This window comes from Falco rusticolus, chromosome 1 (assembly GCF_015220075.1).
Source record: "Falco rusticolus isolate bFalRus1 chromosome 1, bFalRus1.pri, whole genome shotgun sequence".
In the NCBI taxonomy this organism is placed as follows: Eukaryota; Metazoa; Chordata; class Aves; order Falconiformes; family Falconidae; genus Falco; species Falco rusticolus.
In genome coordinates, this window is record NC_051187.1 from 5,484,346 (window position 1) to 5,499,704 (window position 15,359).

Consider the following 15,359-nt stretch of genomic DNA (forward strand, 5'->3'; position numbering starts at 1 on the left):
CAGGTTCAGTCTTTCCTGGGTTAAAAGGAATGAGTGCTTTTCACAGGCTTTCATATGCTCCTTCTCTGTTTGTGGTTGTTGAGTTCAGCATTTTTGGTGTGTGTGTTTTAAGGAGTGATTCACTTATTTTTGCTCAGGGCTAGCTCAGTTTCAGCTAGGAGCAGGCCAAGGAGGATATGGGTTTGGTTTTGCAAAACCTCATCAGTGACTTTCAGTTTGCTAATCCAAACCCAGAACTAAAGGGTGGCTTGGGTCCAGCTTCCAATTTGTCTAAAATGAAGTGATTGAAAACCAAAGCTGAGGTTTGGGAACATGGATCTCCCTTTAACCCTTTCTTGTTCCATCAGTTCATCTTCTCTTTGCAGAAAGAATGAGAAAGAGACTTTCTAAATGAGCACCAAATACCAGAAAACTTTTGATGGCATCCTCTTTGGTGACATGCTTTTTTCCTGATTGTGACTTATTTCCAGCTGGTCTCACTTTTTGCAGAGCTCAGCAACACACTGCTTTGGAGGTGTAACTGCTCGGGGGGAGTCTCAGCGTGGAGCAGATTTGCATCCAGAGCAACACGGACATGGTGTGGCTGTGGTGCCGATACTAGTTTGCTTACATCCAAGGAAGGGCCTGGGCTGTCTCCAGGGACATGAGTGAGCCCTGGCAGTCCCAGCCACGCAGCCTCTCCCCAGCCCAGCCCCTGATAAACCCAGGATGTAACTGGGCAAAGGGACATTGTCCTGTTCTGTGGCTGGGAAACAAGGCTGAGAGACAGCAACAGTTTGCCCACGGAGACACAGCAGAGCCAAACGCTGAATTCAGGGTTTCTAGCTCTTTTTCTGCTGCCCCTGACACAGGCTTACCTTTCCTTGCTGGTCTCAGGGCCACTGCTTGTAGAGGGTACAGGGGGGAGCTGTGATTTCAGTCCTGTTGGGCAAGGGGATTCTTTATGTTCCTGCATAGGGAGGCTGTGCACAGTATAACCCTTTTGGCTCTTTTTTCCCGTCTCTCTTGGGTACGCTTCTGTGTAAGCAGAGCAGAGCCCTCCGCACAGCCTGTCGCCCGTGGCGTGGAGCAGCTCAAACAAAACAGTTCATGTCAGAGGATTTTATTTCCACTTCAGCATTTCAGATTTCCGAGAGCCTCCAAAACACAGTGCTGCAGTGTCTGCAAGTGAGCATGAATTGAACATCTGGTAAAGGTTAGGGTCAAACATATAAATGGGGGAAGCACAGCACATTTCATTAAAATACTCAATCTGTGACGTCAATTGAACTGATCAAGCCCTTCTGCATTGCAGTTTGGGAACCATTAACTTTATCCAGTGGAGAGTGTTTATATGGAAAATATGAGGCCAGGAAGTTTCTCCTGATTGTGATATTAAGGCTATCAAAGGAGCTCGCTCTTCCTTTTTTTTTTTAAATCTCTCTGTGTTGCTCTTCCACCCCGTTACTGTAACACCAACCTCTGTCCTGGCCCCTACGGGATGCCACTTGCTGTCTCCTCACCAGCTGAGCCATTGTTGCCGCCTTCTGCTTCTCATGGACTTGGATGCCACAGGAACCTGTGGAGTTGCTCTCACTTGTCCCATTTTGCAGGGAGCTGTGCAAGGCGGCTTCCCACCACACGTGCACAGATTGGCCACTGTCCAAAGTACACTTGGAAGAATTAAGATTAGGTTTAGGAGTGTAATAAAAAATAGCTTCCATGGGAACAAAATTTCTGCAGTTGTTTAAAAATCAAGATGGTATGTCTACATGGACATAAAATATCAGGGGACTGATGTGTGACACCCTGGTGTGCTCACAGAACGCTTACAGTTGTTGGTCTTCTGCATAAAACATTAAAGGTCTTATGTTTTTCTCCAGTAATTCTGATTCATTCAAAGCCTATTCGGTTCCTGCCAGGCAAAAAGAGGTCTTGATTTCTGTGCTCCAGGAAAAAAATAGCTGCCACAGAATGACTTGATTACAGTGTCTGGTTCTTGGAAATCTGACCTGTGGTAAAGCTGGAAGCATTCGTTACGTGCCCATAATGCCTATGTCCCCTTACAAGTTCCTTCTTGTTGCACTGCAGCCCAGCCGTGCTATGGAGATGGCTATCCCACCAGGACATATGGCTGTATTTTACTTGTGACCACTCATGGTTGAGCTTCTTTAGCTACTGTGATAGCACCAGGGTAGGTGGTCCCTCCTGAAGGACAGATAGAACTTCATGCTGGCACCTCCCTAGACCCAGGCAGCTGCCTTTGGGGATGATGCTATGGATCTTCCTCTCTTGGACCATATCCTGCAGGTCCTTTCCCAGGTCCAGTGGCCTGAGCATGCTCAGGACAACATTGCTGGGAAATGCTGGGGCAGGTGTCTGGCTTCTGACCACCTTCGAGCAGGGCAGAAGGGGTTACATCACCAGCTGGATGTATTTTGCTGGCTGGCTGCAGTTTGCTCACAGCTACAGGCTATGCACCTTGGTCCCAAAGAGTAAAATCAGAGCAATTACTTTTGTTGTGTCCCAAAGTATCTGAGACCTTGGCAGATGTCTGGGGTGAGACCACCCGTTCAGGACAGTGCAAGATGGGCCTGTCTGTTTTCCCACTGAGCAGGGTCCTGACCCATATTCCAAGAAAAACAAGATTAGGAAAGAAACATCTCCTTCCCTTTACCTCCCAAGGGTATTCGGTGAAAAAAGGTGAGGATGGGGAGGAGAGCTGGGGCTGGAACTGGGAGCACCTCCTCCCTCTTCCCTTCTCCCTCGGTTATTCAGGTGACTTAGCTGCTGGTACCCTGCAACCAAGCTTTGATTTCATCCCCTCAGTGACTAAGTGTTCCGAACACATGTGAAGTTTATGGCTGTGGTAGGAACTGAGCTTCTATGTTCTGGATCCATCCATTTGAGTTTTGATCTCCTTTTAGCCAGTCCCTTATGTCCACAGTTTTTCTGATCAGGAAGGGAGTTTTATCCACTGTCTTAAACCCTGGGTATATATTTCTGTCACTGAAGTCTTTTCTTGAAATTCTCTTACCTTAAAGAGATAGTCAAATCTCACCCACTGCACACACCTTGGCAATGTTAGTCATGGGCCAGTTCAGCCTTGGATTTCTTGTAGAAAGGCCTCCAAAGCAAACTCTTCCTCCTTGGAAAAGGGGGCTCCCCCCTGCAGGTGGGTTTTTTTCTTTTTTCTTCTTTTTAAATTTGAAAGAGCTTTTGTTTAAGTTCTGAGCAAGGCCGTTGCTTTCAGTGACCTGATGTCAGGCACACCAACCAGCTGGGAAAACAAGAGAGCTGTAAAAGCAGCAGTCCAGCAAAGACATGGATGAAACCACGAGAAAAATGGGTTTCTTGCCATGCAGCTGGGTGGTCCACATGAAGCCTGAGTGTTGTGCTGAGTCTTGTGAAACTTAACACACCTCTGAGTACAAATCTCTTCTCTGAGGATCAGATGTCCTCATTTACCTCCTGTTACCTCCCAAGACTTTTCTTAAAGCCATGTTTTGGTGTTGCTTTGAAACGGCCCTTGTGAAGGTGAAGGACAGGTACTGGGGTTGGCTACTGATTCCTACCTGTGCTGTGAGGATCTGTCGCTTCTTAGGAGGTTTCAGCCTCAGATCTGAGAAACACTTTGGTGTGAATCCAGAGCATCAGGATGACTTTGTTGAGTCTACCTCCTATGGCAACAACTGCAGATACTGCCACAGAAGACCTGGGGATGTAACACACCCAGGTGTCAGAGCACAGCCTCTTCTGGTGGCCTGAGCTTATGATGGCCTTCAGCAAAGCTACTCTGGCTCTCCGACATTGTGGCCTGGGTCAGGTCATACAGATAAACCCACCACCTGTGAAGCAGCATACCCCTTCCTTGCTATCCTGTGGTCACCTTGTCTCCAAGCGCTCCCGGTGCAGATTGGTCCCAGCACGTGGTGGCTCAGCCCTTCACCTTCCCTGCTCCTCCCACAGCAGGGGTATGGCAGGCTTGTCATGAGGAGATTGACCCCTGCCCTTGGAAACAAAAATCTCAAACATGTACTCAACAGAAAGGAGAGAGGACCTCTAGAAAGTGGGGGGATGCATGGAAAGACCTGCAGCAAAATTGCTGTATCTGTGAAAAATATACATCCTCCATGCTTTTTCCGTGTGAATCTAATCTTTAAATCCTTACACTTACAGACACATACCATCATACAAGTGAGCCGTTCACTTCATCACTGAAGAACTGCCCATGTCTACTATGGGGCTTCTTGTACACTGTTTTGTGGTTGAGGGCCATGCAGTTAGGCTTGGGGTTAGGGTTGGGGTTGGGATAACGCACCAGTGTGGGTCATTCTAGACCTCTGTGTGTCTCCCGTAAAATAGTGTCAAGGGAGCATCCATTTGATAAGGCAAGGCACAAAACTTATTTTCAAAAACATGTATGTGAAGCTCATGAGGTCATGATCCAGGATGGGTCAGCCAACGTGCTGTTTAAAAAGCATTACAGTATGCAAAATGAAATAATTTTTCTCCTTTGAATCATGGCAAGCAACTGAAGTGCTTCCAGACCAGAGCCAACTGTTTGAAATTGGATATTTAACTTCTTTTGTGTAGTTTAGCGCTGAGTCTCCATGTTGTCTGAGAAAAAAAAAAAAATCTTTCAAAGTCAAAAGGATTTGCCAAGCATGAGAATATTATTTTGCGCTCTAATTAGTTGATCTGTCAGAATAAGAACGAAAACAACACTTGGCTGCACTTAGTTTATTGAGGTACTGCCCTAACCAGGACAATATTGATGGTGGAGTTCAGACTCTTCACTACCAGGAGGTTCAGCCACCACTGCCCAGACATAGCCCTCACATTAGCTGAAGTGTGATCAGCGAGGTGGCACCAGAGGGGACAATGGTGTGTACCAGTCTCATACTGCACAAAGCTTTCCTTTGGTTTGGTTATGTCTCTGCACCGAGTGGGTTCATGTGGGCTGCAGCTGCTGAGCTGCTGGTATGCATCATTGACTCACAGACAAAGATGGCACATCGCTAACAATGACTAGATCATCTATGTCCCAAGGGATTATTGATTATCTCAGTATAATTGTGACCAAGAACTGCTAAACATTAGACAAAAGACAGAATGGTTATATTAAATTGAAAATAGATGTCCCTGTACAGTGTGGCACTCAGCCCAAGAGCATAAATTGTTGTATCATCCTCCCTTTTCACAGGATGACCTACCTCTGACACAAATGGTGGGTTTAATGCCTGGGAGATTTAAAGCTTAAGCTCTCAAAATTTCCTCTTTGGCCACCTTTGCTACCTGAAGATTAAGTGTGCTGCTAATCAAAAGAAGTTGCTGAGCAATTGGCTAAAAATGTTGAAACAATTCTCAGAATATCATGTGTTTATATCAGTTTTGCTTCTGATTTGTCTCCACTGAATCACCCAATATACAGTTAAATGCTACCAGGTAGTTAATTACTTACTTGAAAGCATGAAAAGAAGTAATTTTATTCACGTATTTATGCATCAAGTTGGCCATCTGCTTGAAAATCTGGGAAACCAGGACCTCAGCAGCCACTTGGAGACAGGAAACGCGATAGTGTTTCCATATAAGATTTTCCATAGAAGAAGCAGTAAAGCAAAAGTAAACGCCAGCGAAAACAGGCGTGAGCCTCTGGCTGCAACCAGAGCAGCCGAGGGGCCTTAGAGACAAGGATGTACACACCCACGTGGCTCTATCCATATGTGCTTCCCCTTTTGGAACCAGTTTATTGACTTGTGGGCTGATGTAGACAACTGGCGACATTTTTGTGGGGTCATAATTTATTTTGATCTCTACATTTCAACTTCAGTTCAAGACTCGAGTGGATCTCATTTGTATCCTACCAGTAGATGAAAGTGTTATAGCCATTTTTAGGGAAAAGCAACCTGAAGTATCAGTGTAGAGCCCAACCAGAACTATGGCTATTGAACTGACTTTGCAACAAATCATGTAAAACTCTAAGCAGTGCCTGATTTCAAAGCAGAACCATATTTTTGCAGTCCATGCAGACGGGTCTGTAGAACACCACAGGGGTTTCGGCCAGCTGGACTCAGCTCCGTGGCTCTACGGAAGGCTCAGGGCAAACAAGTCCTCATTTCATGTGCTTGTGAACATTCTCATGGTCACCTTCCCACCACCTTGACTTCCACTTCAGGTCAGGGCTTTTTGGTCAGTCGAAGGATACATTTGATTTGAGTTCAGCTGAGCTTGCGTTCAGAGAGGCTGAAATACATTGACAGGAACAGAACAAACCCAGAATGTTATGAATTAACAGTAACAAGACGTCCAATGAATGACATCAAATCTTGACCGAAGCCAAGCCTACAGTGATATACAAAGAGCCAGAAGACAGATAGGAACTGCAGAGGAAGCCAAAAAGGAACAACGCAGCTATGATAAGACAGCAGCCAGGAAAGAACAATGAAAAAATAATTTGGTCTAAATTTGCAGCAGAAAACCATGCCTGGTGCCAAGAAAGATACCCAAGGAACACGGTAGGACTGACTGCAGTATAACTGATGGACCTAGACAAGAGAGAGAGTGCAAGTGGCAGGAGCAAGGCTGGAAGAAAGAGTCCCAAACTTCCTGACAGCATGGACATGGTTCCCTCCTTGTCAGAGATGAAAAACTCCCAGGAAAAGTCCCTTGCTGCAGACTGCAGTTCTGCTTTTGTCCGAGGGAACATAACATTGAAAGGTGGGTGTGGAAGAAGCAGAGGGAGGAAAAAAAAAGCGCCTTATGGTAAACAGAGTGGAAGTGGGTGAGGCAGGGGAACAGGATTCAGTTCAGACTGACACATCAGTTATTTATTACTGTTTGTATCCCGATATCGTACATCTCAAAAGGAAGGCAAAGGCTTTGTCCTCAAGGGTTAGTTATCAGCACCCGAGGGCAGCTGGCAGCAGTGTGGTTCCCAGGACAAGGGACCACGTCCCTGGGGTGGAGGTGGCACCAGGCTGACATTGGGCATCATCCACAAGGTGTGGTGATGGGAATGGGAGCTCGGGGTGCTGGGATGGTGACAGGCTGCTGTCACATTTAACATTTCCCTGTGGGCAAATGAACTAACTAAAAGAAATGCAGGTTGCTGTGAAAGAAGGAAAAGAGAGGTGACAACACTGGTTAGGTTTCAACACAGTGGGAATGGCACAGTCAAGGAGTCCATCCCTATTCGGCAAAACACACAGGCATGTAGCTGTAGGCATCGAACAAGTCCTGCAGCCTTGACTGAGTATTAGGTATAAGCCTTTTCTGTTTTTCTGAATTAAACTGATGCTTTAAAACCTTTGCAAACTGGAAATCAGGGACAGCAAAGCCAGTCTTGCTCTATTTTTCATATTTATTCCCAGAGGCTTGTTGGCAAAATTGTACTCTGTGTACTTTTACAAAAGGGATCTAGGACATAATTATTTGAATAGAGAGCTATATGTGATAAAAATCTGTTTATACCACAACATCTCCAGCCAAATGATTGACGTATACATTTCTGTCCTTCCATTGATGTAACTTTTCAATTTCCTGTTGATGTCTAAGCTTGATTTATTTTTCCATTTATTTGGGTTTTACAAAAAGCACTAAAGAGCTTGGCACTTGGGTCGCGTTTTTTCATCAGTTCAACCCTCTTAGTCCTCGATCACTTCATTGTTTCTGCAAACAATGAAAAAGAGAGATGGAAAGAACAGCTGTGAACAGCTGGCTTGTTCGCCAGGTGTCTGACTGGTGTTCAAGTATCCTCTTTTGATGGAGGCCTGTATTCCCTGAAAAAAAACCCAAAAAAATGAAATTCAGAGTTCACTTCATGTGCTGCCTTCACATGATGTGACACAGTTTTGCAGAGATCCTAGCAAGGAGCCTGAAAAATCAAAACAAACAAGAAAAGCTGCTTCAGGAAACCTCAGGGTTTTTTTTTCTCTCCAGTTGCACCCCAGCTGAATTGAGCAGAGAGCTCTGCGAGACCTTCTTATGCAGATTTTGCCAAGTTATTTTTAAAGAATCCTTCCTCTTCTCATCATCCAACTCCTCTCTGCCTTCTTCACCCAACATCATATGGAACAAAGCAGTGGTCGGGATTCAGACCTGGAGACCTCTGGTTGTGCAGACACTTCAGCAGTGGATGCTCACGACCATGGTGACTCCTGCATTTTATCCTGCCTGCAAACCTGCACACTTGGGCAAAGAGCCTCTATCTATTCCCAGCTCATAAGAGCTCTCTGATTCCTTGAAAAGTAGCTACATGTTGCCAGTTGTCCCAAGGTAGAAGAGTCTTGAAAGTGAATCAAGAAAAAGCAGATTGAACTCAAAAGCAAAACTGATTTATTGCCCACAGATTTGTAACATGATCATACCAGCACTCAAACATGTCCCAGGAACAGTGATGTATTCCTTACATCCTGCCCCATGGAGGTTTATCCAAGGCAAACAGAAAGAGAGGCAAACACACACGTCACCCTGAGGAAAGACATACAGATTCTGTGGCGAACAGAACCAGGGAACTGTTCAGCAGCTCTGTCTGCAATGGCAAAAACTGGCGTGCAGCACTGCCACAAGCTGGAGCCTTCAGTTCCTGACCTTCCCCCTCTCAGCCTGGGTACTGCAGTTTCTCCTGTACATCTTCAGCACCTGACTTTTCTGGGAGGTCACCTAAGGATGCCAGCACCTATTTTCCTCTTCCAGGCTGCAGTTGTGCTGGTGAAGACATTTCCATCCCCAACACACCCCCAGCTCTCAGTGCACCAAGTGCCTCTTGCTAACATGCTCCAGCTGCTCAAGTCATAGTGAGCCAGATCAGCAAAATCCTGATTTACTGGGAATGAGGAAGGAAAGAATCTTCATAATTAATCTTCATAATCTTCTGAATCTTCATGAGTGATAAAACAAGAAGCTGTAGCACTCACTTTGTGATTTCTCGTATTAAGTGCTTTACTACCTACAATAATAATTGCATTTCTGGCAGCCACAATGTAGTTAACAGCCCCAGTTCAGCTGAACACACATGCCTGAGCTGAGTGCTGTGTGCACCTAAATCCATCCCAGTTCGGCAAAGCGTATGAACATGTACTTCAGTGCCAGGGAAATAATGGAAGTGTGTCCTTAAAGTCCTGGCTAAAGCTATTTGGGCAGCACCAAGTCAGAACAGTGGAAAGGGTGGGATAGTTTATATGGTGTAATTTTGAGATTGATCGTAAACTCAGATGGCCTAAGCAAAAGGAGATTCACTGAATTTGGTGCAACCATGTCTATATCACTCTGGTTTTGTATCTGCATTACCTTGATTAGCTCTTGCAGAAGATACTTCATGGGACAGAAGATAAACCAAGTGAGCAGCCCAGCTCCAGCACAATTGAAACTCAGTTTGAGTCTACTTCACCCATGCCGGTAAGACCCATTCCAGGAGACTTGCATTCAATATTAAACATTTTAACTTCCTTCTTCCTGGTTTTTAGTCATTTTACCATTAATAATAAGGCAGCATTTATGTTTGCATATACTTCTCAAGCAGCTGAGGACAAATGGACTGACTCAATATTTGACAGCACATCAAACTAGATTTGCCACAGTTTGAGGTAGTTGACCTCTCATTGGAAAGTTACCTAAAGATGAAAAAATTAAGCATATTCCCTTTCTTCAGGTATTAATCATCTATAGGCTCTCACCCTACAGAGTAGCACTGCTTAAAATGCACCTACACTCTGTTGATATCAGCCCAGTTGTGTTGATAAAGTTATAGAGATTTATCTCACATGTAGAATTGGATCACTGTTCTAAAATCAAGTCATGGGTTTTACCTTCCACATCAAATCTGTCTTCCCGGTTAAGAAAAAAGTCAACTAAATTTTAAACTATTTTATGTGAACATTCAGCACCATTTGAATTACAACCTACTGGAAATCACGACAAGGATTGCTGTCTGACTGTCACACCCTGTGACCCACTGGCTAGTGCCAAGCTGTCTAAACCCTCAGCCCCTTTTTCATGCATCATCCTGGACTTGTGCACACTCTCCTAGTAAAATTTTTTTTTTTTCCTGCAAAATCCCTATCCAAAGCAAAAAACATCACAGCACAAAATCAGATCCTTTTCGGTTTTGCATCTTGCAGCACCAAATAGAGCTAGTTCTGAGGCCAGCAAAGCCCTCCAGCAAGGAGCTTGGGTAGGAGTAAACACCAGCACCCCATTTCTGTTTGATACCTCTCAGCTGGGACATGAGTTTGAGGGATATATTTCACCTGGAGCTTTGAGACAAAGAAAAAGCAATCAGAAAAATAGCTGATCAGCATCTGCCACCTTATGGCCGCTGCCTTTATTTTACTGAGGACCAGATCCTCTCCAGCTAAGACTTTTCTAGTAGGTTGATTTGCAGATAAAGGAAATTGGATTTAAGTCAGTAAGTTGCTCTGCTGAGTACAATGGGCTGTGGGTGAAAAGCATTTGCATGAATGTGGTAGCAACGATGCTGAAGCTTTTGGGGAGAGGAGCTGAAACATGCAGGCAATATTAATGAGCAACGCTTAATATGGTAAGATTTCAGTCTCTGTTTTGAGCTTCTGGCTTTTTTTCAGCATGATTCAGGATATGCTTAACCTCAGGTGTCAGCTGTCTCCCTCACCTCTGTAGGACTGCTCGCAGTCTCAGCATCAGACGTTTTGCTGACTAGTGTATTTGTGGGTTTGGGGTCCCAGGAGGGAACTGCAATGCAAATAACCGAGTAGACCAGTTCTGTACCATAATGACTATTTTGTATTTTTCCTTTTCCTTCTGGAATTTCTATTCCTTTCTCAAAACCAGAATTTTTGTAACTGTTTTCTAATGCCGTAGAGATCAAACGGATGACAAATGCACCTCTAAAGCGGCGGGAAATGGTTTAACCGCTGCACTCAAGCCCTTCCTGAGAAAGAGCATAGTACAGACCCTGAAAAGTAACAGTGGAAACAGACTCGTTTCTCTCTTCAGATGCTGACAAAGGATTAACACCATTGAGCAAAAGAACTTAAAAAAGCAGAAATCTCCTTCCCAACAGGCGGTGCGGTATCTTGCACAGCGGGATCTGCTTGAAACCCGGGGGACGCGGGCACGGGCCGTGACCTTGCGGGGCCGCCCGCCGGGCGGGGGGCGGCGGCAGCCGGAGCGGCTCCCGGGCCGCGGGATGCTCCCGTAGGGAGAGCAACAGCACCTACGTGTGGTCGGCTGAGCTAGGTAATCTTACAAAGCCTGAGCCGAAAGAGGCCTGCAGGAAAAAGCAGAGGCATAAAGTGCTGATACTACCGTGTACAGCTTGCTGTGCTTCGCAGGGGCTGCTGTGAGTGCACGGTGCTGCCACGTCGCCCTGTGTGCTGCCGGGCCTCTGGCTAGCCTTTGCCTCTGGTTGGTTTTAGTGGTACTGGCCCCTTTCCACCAAAGTTCTCAAATATATTACTTCTTGCACTACAGAAATAAGCAGGCAACGGGGGAGACCTGGGCGAGCAGCCCCTTGTAGTGCAGGGGGGTGTAAGGGAGGCGATCCAAGCCCTCTTACACCCTAGTAGAGCCTGTGTTAGAGGAAGGCAAGACCCCGAGACCTATAGCCTAAATACACACTCATGTGCAGCCCCTTACAAACGCCAGAAGCAGGTGTTTTCAGCACCCCAGAGGTATCCCCGGGAAGGAGCCCAGCTCAGTGGGCACGTTTCCACCACCAGTGTCTGTGCATGATGTGCATAACAAATCTGTTTTCATTGGATTGGCTCTGAGCACTTGAGATTTGGACTGTAGGTACTGGAGTAACTGTGGTTTGGTTCCTGATCACACCAGGTTTCTCCCCACTGCCCTTAAAGCTCTGCAGTTTCCCTCTTAAGTTATGCCTTCTTGTACAGGGAACGCAATGGACTGGGGCAGCTGCCTGCAGCCTGTATGTGTCCACCTTTGCTGTCCCCTGCTGCAGAGACAAGGCAGGACAAGATGCTATTCAGGACATAGGTCCGTCCTTTCTGATACCCTGTCTCAGTCCATTCATTATTCTGTTTGAAATATGCTGGGATTGCTGTCATCCATATTTCCCTCTTTCACACTGCACCAGGACTGAAGAGATTTATTTCCTAGGGGCCATTTTTAGCGATGACACTGCAGTTAAGCCAATTAAGCCTGGCAGTGACGGCTATCTCACTGGGTCGTGCTCCGAGGTGCAGCCAGCTGGAACTGGGTCAGCTGCGCCAGGCGTGTTGAGCAGTATTTTCTGTAGCACACAAGGCTCTGCTGGCACTCTGGCTACTCAGGCTTCATCTGGGAAGCACCAGGACTGGAAACTGCTTTTTGCTTCCATATGGCTGAATCTAGCAAGGCTGGGTCCCTTTTGGGTATCCTGCTGTGTACATTCATCTCCATGTGTGGTGTGATGGGTCACCCTTCTGAGCTCCAGTGTCTTGGATCTACTGGCCAAAATGCTGGTGTGATCAGACCTAACTTGCTATAGTCAAAAAAAGCTGTCACGGCAGGGATCTATTATTTAACTCCTGTGTTATATGAGGAGATGCTGTAGTTTCTCACAGACAGCTTTCTTTACTTCAGCCGTTGCCTGCAATCCCTTTGCAGTTTGTGCTGTAGTTGCTCTCAAAACAGAGCACTTGTAGCTCTCTCCCACTCTCCCCACTCTCTCCCCTAGACATTCTTTTCAAAAACTGTTTTTTCTGTGATCCTAGAGAAGTTTTTTCCTGTTTTTAATAACTTGTGAACTTTTGTACTGTGAAATTCACTGTACAATGGCTTCAAGCAAAAATTATTTAAAAATATGTAAATTTCTGTTATGTACATTCTATTCCCTCTTCTCTCATCCCAGTTGAACTGGGTGTTTGCAGAAGAGGTGCTTTCTGTCCAGAAGTGTCTATAAATCGAGGTGGACAAAACAAAAGAGGGGGGAAAACAGAAACCTGAGGGAAGAACAGAGTGTGGAGTTGCACTGGTGGCAGCTGGTGGCCTTGGGTCTCCAGCTGGCAGCTCCAGCCCTCTGGGTGGGTTTTTTGTCAGACATTAAATAATGAAATAGTGGAACAAAGAAATAGTGGGCTCCAGCCAATCCACTTTTAGAGGCTATATCGCAGGTTTTGTGTGACCCACCATCTCTGCACTCTGGCAGAGCTGGTCTGGCCTTTGAAGCCATTGTAGCCCAGATGAATTTTGGACATCTGAGGGAGGTGGGTCCCACAGACACTGTCTCGCCTGTTGCTGCTAGAGCCAGCCCGCATGAGTGCAAGACAGTGATTTTTCCTTGACCATCAGTCAGGTTCCCGGTACTGCCTGGGGAAGCACATGCACAACTGGCTTAGGCTTTTCCCAGTCCTCCAAAGGTCCTGAGACTCTCACTTGCTTGGGGGAAATGTGTTCCTGCTCACTGCAAAGCTGGAGGAGCTGTCGGTACTCCATCAGCACAGATGCAAACAGGGATTTGAACAACTTTTCTTAAGAAAAGGATGCAGGCATAAACAGTGTGAGGAGGGCAAGGTGCCAAAGGTTGGTGGGGGACAGTCAGCTAAGGAGCTGTGGCTGCAGGATGGGCAGGAGGGAGCAGCATCAGGCAGAGGAGGGGTCAGGGACACTGACCCTGGGACTACTGCCAGCTTGCTGCAGCGAGGCTTCACTATAAAAAGCCCCAGCATGTGTGCAGGCAAGGTCCCCAGGGTGGTGTGATGCTCCTTCTCCTGGGACATGGGTGCTGGAAGGTGGTATTAGACCCTGGCAATCCTTGGGCACGGGAATGTTAAACAGTGAACGTCTATGGTCTGCTCTGGACATGGGTTGGGAGGAGGGAATAAGTAACGGTATTGAAGTCAAATCCCTTTGTAGACTTCATTTTTCAATGTGCTGACTCCAGACGCAGGCTGCTTTTCCAGCTCAAGGACAAGGAACACAACGAAAGCATGAATGCTCCTTGCTGCAAACCAGGCCCTGGGTACAGCCTTCAGGAGGTGTTTTAAAAGTATAATGTATTTTCACTCTAAGACAGCGTTTTGAGAAGCTGCAGAGATGTAGAAATATGGAAGCTTTTCTCTTTCCAAGAGATCACGTCTGCGGTAACATGGAAGGTGGTGCAGTAATCTAGTACCAGGTTTTACACTTTGGAAAGTCCCCCTGAAAGCTGGCATGAGGCCTATCTAAAGTGAACACTTAATGTCATGTATGTCCCAGCTGCAATATTAGACAGGAATCTGAAACCAAGCTATTTGTATGGAGGACTTCAGAGGAGACAATTCAGGTCTGGCAAACTTGCTTGTACTAAATAATGGCAAGTGAGAAAAATCCTATTAACTTTCTTCTGTGAGCACATTTTCGGAATCCAGGCTGCCATCTGAGGACTACTTTGAAAGACTTTAACATAAAATCCCCCCTCTCTCTCAATGTGTGAACCATATTGTATTTACTACTTCGGTACTAAGTTTTTGTAGCGCAACATGATTGAAATTTAAGACCATAAACCCTATCGCTTTTCAAAGTTGCTTGTGCTTGTGAGGCGTTTTTGAGGGATTTTCAAAAGACTTTCAGTTTCCCAGTGAGCACTGAAACCAAATCCCAGTTCTGATCATTGCTTTGGAGGATAGTGCATAACTGAAAGCCTTAGCCTGTCTTGAAAAATTTCAGTTTCATCTAAACTGTACTGAACAGCCAGATGCCTGGTCTGCTTCAGAGGTGGCCACGTGATGTGCAACAGATACAGAACGTGAGGGTCACACAAATGTGTGTCTTTGGTGCCATGGGGTTCTCTCCTCCCTGCTAAGCGTGCCTCTTGCAGTGCCAGGCTTGGGATTACTTCTCTGCTAAAGACCCGTGACGGCAGATGATGAGAGATGCAGCTGATGTTGGCCTTAAAATGAATGGCATGTGTCGAGGTTGACAGCCACAGGATGGATGGCCTCATGACATATTTCTTACTCACAGCTTAGACACGCCAGATCGGATTCCTGCTGACACGTAAAGCCCTTTTCCACAGCTCTGGCAGTGCTAAGAGCTGAGGCAGCCTAATCTTTTCCAAACCCTCCTGCACTGTAACGCTGACCAAAACTTTGGAGTTTTGTGTCGAAGCAGTGAGCGTGCTGACATAGGGTCTGTGGTGCTCATCAGCATCGCCTCCTGCCTTTTGTATGTGATAGCCTTCCTGCTAGCATATACACTGCTACACATTTTTGTTTTTTCTGGAGGAAGGGTGGTCTCTCTAGCGCAGTTTTCTAGGGAAACAAGTAAGCGCTCTGTGGGCAATGCATGGCAGCTATATGTGTCCCGACTCACTCATCAGCTTCTGTGATGCAAATCTGGAAGATGCAAAAAGTACTTGCATGTTTTGTGGCTGGGCAACCGAGCACTGCTGCCAGGCGGAGGACAGCCACATCACAAAC